This window comes from Crocuta crocuta, unplaced genomic scaffold, assembly GCF_008692635.1.
Source record: "Crocuta crocuta isolate KB4526 unplaced genomic scaffold, BGI_CrCroc_1.0 scaffold260, whole genome shotgun sequence".
Taxonomy (NCBI): Eukaryota; Metazoa; Chordata; class Mammalia; order Carnivora; family Hyaenidae; genus Crocuta; species Crocuta crocuta.
The window spans coordinates 4,781,037-4,785,855 of record NW_027527525.1 but is presented as its reverse complement, the minus strand read 5'-3'; positions in this window follow the sequence as shown (position 1 = coordinate 4,785,855).

Sequence of the window (4,819 nt, the reverse complement as noted above, 5' to 3'; positions counted from 1 at the left end):
TTGTTGGTACACTATACCATTGCGGGACTGTTGTGTAGATTAATGAGAGGAAGTGTATAACAGATTTCTCACAGTTCCTGGCCCCAAATAAGCATCCTAATGAATTCCTGCTGGTATTTACAGGTATAAGTAACATAATGCTGTTCTTCAGTATTAGGCAGGAGACATACTCATCTCTGCCACATAAGACCCACCACCATGCCTAGTGTGCCTAGGTACCTATTGAATTGAAATGAATAGTGGTGGCAAGGATTTTTACTCAATGTATACAATGCATGCGGTGTCATCGTGACAGGGTTTGTAAACAAGTAAAGGGAACTCAGTGGCAAAGTCTGCAATCTTGGCCGGATTAATCATTGCCTCTTAGACAGTCTAAGAAATGACCATATACCACATAGAGCAGATGTTATATTAAGGGCCTGCTTTGTCAGACTCAACAGCTGTAGGGATATGATATTTGATAAGACACAATCCTTGTGCTCAGAGACTTTGTAATCTAGTAGGGAATACATTAAAACCCAAAGAAACAAATGAAATCATTACAAATTGTAATACTAAGCGTCACCAAAGAAAGAATGAAAGGATTGAGACTGAGGATGATAGACTTGGGATGGGGTAGGGGAGGTCAGATCGACTTTGCATGGGGTGGGAAAGAAAGGCTTCCCTGAGTGGGTGGCATTTAAGACCCAATGATAAGAAGAGCCTAGGAAGGGGAAACAATACAGACAAAGGCTTTGAGGTGGGAAAGAGCTTGACAAGTTGAGGCGCTCAAAGAGGATGGGGTGCGTCACGATGAGATGGGAGCAGATGGATGGGCAGGACCAGACTCTGAAGGGTTTCATCTGCTCTTAGTAAGAAATTGGGTTTTATTTGAAGTTGAATGGAAACCCACCAACGGGTCCTAGACAGATGAGGGACGTGGTCGGATTTACTGCTCTGGACTAGACAGATCAAAATTCTGCTGGGGTGGCCTGGACCAAAGTCCTCATAGGAGGAAGGGCGGATGGTCAGAGACAGAAGAGGAGACATGGTGATGGAAGCAGAGGTCGGAGCAGTATGGGACCAAGAGCCCAGGAACACAAGCAGCCTTTAGACACTGGAGAAGGCAAAGAAATGGATTCCCCCCTGAAGCTTCCAGAAGGACTGCACCCCTGTCAACCCATTTTTAACTCCTGACCTGCAAAACTATATTATAATAAATTTGTTGCTTTAAGCCACTAGGTTGGTGGTAGGTAGTTAAAGCATCAATAGGAGAACTTTACGCCTAAGCTTAAGAATAAGGGGTGGGGGGAGGGGAAGGCAGGACCAGACGCAGGCAGAAAGCTACCAGAGAGGGTCACCTGACAGCGCCTGTGGTCTTCAGGGTGGGTAGGCAGCTAGCCCGTGGCCTGGCAGGGATGGGCCAGAGAGAATAAGTACTCTGCCTTCACCCTACCCCACCCCCCAGATCTTTCTGTCTTTCTTCTACTGGCCTGATCTAACCAGAGCTGCAGGCAGGGGCCCACAATGCAGTTCACATGGGGCAGCCTCTCAGGTGACAAAGAGGATGGAGAAGATCTGGAGCACCAAATGGAAAATATCCAGCCCGGTGTGGGTTGAGTGGCTTACTCCTTGTCTGGAGCTTATAACAAAGTAGGAAGTTTGGTTCCCTCACTTACCTGGGCCTCCTCTTTCGTGAGTTCTCTCTAACATTTCTAACTTCTTTGGGTTTTCCTCATATTGTTATAGTGCTCATAAATGATGTCAGTGCACCTGTTTCTAGTAATCTACTTCACCCCTCAGTGTGATGCAGCAAGTTCTCAAAGTAAATGATACATAAATATACTGTAAATATAAGACCAAAACACAGACTGATATCACAGTATAATGAATGAATTGACCTAAACTTTTTTGTATTTTTCCCTAAACTAGAGGTCCCCAAACTTTTCTCCTTGGACTGAGTACATCATCATTCCCAGGGATGTTTTAAGATTTTACAGATTTGGGGATTCTATCCTTGGCAACTCTCATTTAGTAAGCCTGGGTGAGAACAGCGAACCTGTTTTCTTTTTAAAATGTGTCCCCAGAGATTATCATGAGCAACAGGTGCCTTCAACTTAGACTGTTTTTAGGGCAAGATGACTGCAGACTTGGTTATATATCGTGTAAGAGCAAAGTTTGTTTAGTTTAAAATTACCTTCTTCAAAAGCCTACTCAGTTCTACTTCCAGTCAGTCAGATTGTGATTGGAATTAAATTCACCAAGCAGTTTTGTGAACAGGAAGACCATTGCAGTAACGTTAGTCACACTGTTTATATGCATAATGAACCACCACGCGGTGGCAGCCACTGAATTAGGCACTATGGATACAAAATAGAATGAATTATAATATGGATTTTCAAGGCTTTAATCTGTTTGGAGGGATAGCTCTGCAGACAAATAATTATAATACAAGATCAGTGTTATGAAGGAACCATGAGCATAGTGCCTCAGGAATTGTAACGGGGGGTGATGCTCAGAGAAGTCTTTACAGAAGAGGTGACATTTGAGCTGGGTGTTGTAGGGAGAGTAGGAGTTTACAGGGCAGGGAATGGCATTCTAGAGAGCAGGGACAGTGCATGCAACAGAGGCATGAAGCCGGCGGCGAGTTCCAGGAACTGCATGCGGTTTGGAGGAGTTGCAGCAGAGGAAGCATAAGGCTTTTGAGGAGGCTTTGGGGAGGCTTTGTGGTTGCCATGACCGTGAGCTTGAGTGTTAGACCAGTATTAAAGAGATGGCTTGGGGCACCTGGGTAGCTCAGTCAGTTAAACATCTGACTCTTGATTTCAGCTCAGGTCATGATTTCACAGTTCGTGAGTTCAAGCCCTGCATCAGGTGCTGCACTGACAGCATGGGGCCTACTTGGGATTCTCTCTCTTTCTTTCTCTTTCTCTCTCTCTCTCTGCCCCTTCCCTGCTCACTCTCTCTCTCTCTCTCAAAATAAATAAACTTTAAAAAAAGAGAGAGCACCTTGAAGTGATTTGAAAAATTATTATAAAAATGACAAAAGTAAGTCTTGGCAAACTTTCAAACAACCCAGAGTAATTTTCTGGTTAAGGGGTGAAAGGCCTCAGAGAAAGACAACTATCATATGATTTCCCTCATATGTGGAATTTAAGAAACAAAACAGATGAACTTAGGGGGAGGAAAGAAAAAATGTGATAAAAGCAGAGAGGGAGGCAAACCATAAGAGACTCTTAAATACAGAGAACAAACTGAGGGTTATTCAGGGGAGGTGGGGGGGGGGCTGGGCTAAATGGGTGATGGGCTTTAAGGAGGGCACTTGTTGGGATGAGCACTGGGTGTTATAGGTAATTGATGAATCACTAAATTCTACTGAAACCATTATTACACTATATATTAACTTGCTTGGATTTAAATAAGATTTTAAAATAAAATAAAATTAAAAAAATAAAAATGAATAAAATTTATTTTCAAAAATAAAATTTCAACTAATGAAAGAAAAAACCAAAATCAGACAAACAAAACAGGTGACAGTCCCCTTTCATGGCTCTCCTACATCTCCCCCACGCCCCCAACACAGAGTTTGCTTTGCTTTCATTAATAGCCTGGGGCATCCTCACTGTTGTGTTACAAGTTTTATTATGTATATTTTAAACCTACTGCTGTGGACTGAATTGTGTCCCTCCTGCAGTTCATATGTCAAAGCCTTAACCCCTCGGCGTGACTGCTTTTGGAGACAGGAGGAAACTAAGATTAAATGAGTTTAGGTGTCTGCCATGTGAGGCCGCAGTGAGAAGACCACTGTGTGCAAGTCCAGAAGAGAGCTCTCACCAGAAACCGGACACTGCCAGACCTTGATCTTGGACTTTCCAGCCGCCAGACCTGCAGAAAAATGAATTTCTATTGTTTAAGGTCTCAGTCTAGGGTATTGTGTTATGGCAGCCCGAGACCAAGACACCTGCCAAAAATAGAAGAAATATGAAAAGGGTCTTCATGTATCTATTACCCAGATCCAACAATTAAGTATGATTAGATATGCATTCTAGAAGCAGCAAGATGGATGTGTTGAAGGGGTTCAAACTGGAGATGGGGAGACAGGTTAAGTACCTCTAGCAGACTTCCAGGCAAGAGATTCTGACAGCTCTAGTTGGGAGAGGCTGTGGAGAAGGAGGGGGGCTGTCAGGGAGAGACTGAAGAGTAGAATTGATGGAATACATGAGTTTCAATCATGAGTCTGTGCTTCATTGACTCTAAGATGCCATGGATTATAAGCTGCAACTTGAATTCAAAGATACTAAGAACAAAAAGGGTGTTCATCTTAGAATTGATGAAATGCCATAGAATTAAAAGCTGAGACCACCAACTCCCCACAGGAACACCAAACACCAGCTCATAACTTATAAATGTGTAAAAGAGAAGCAAGATTTTGATATCTAGAATCCTGATACATAGTATGGATTAATGAGCATGTCATGCTTCTTAAGTTGAACTCTTGCTGTTCTCGATTAAAGAACATATTTAGGGGGGATTTATGTGGTTGGGAACTTAAAGGGGCTCTCAGTTTAACAAAATGCTACCCAGATGTGATGATGTCATCTGCAGGCCACAGTCACGCTCAGTTTAGAAGCAGCCAGATTCTGTTTATTTAATAAAAATGGATGTTTTGAATGGCGGTGCAATGGGATCTGGCCTCCTGGGTCCTTTTCCGGGAGCTTTCTTGGGCTTCTAGAGAGAGTCTGGATTCCACAGGCAGATGGAGCTATTATCCCTGTTTTTCTCTCCCCAGTGCCAGGCCTACAAGCCTGTAATTAGAGAGTATCAGCATCTTTTGTTTTGG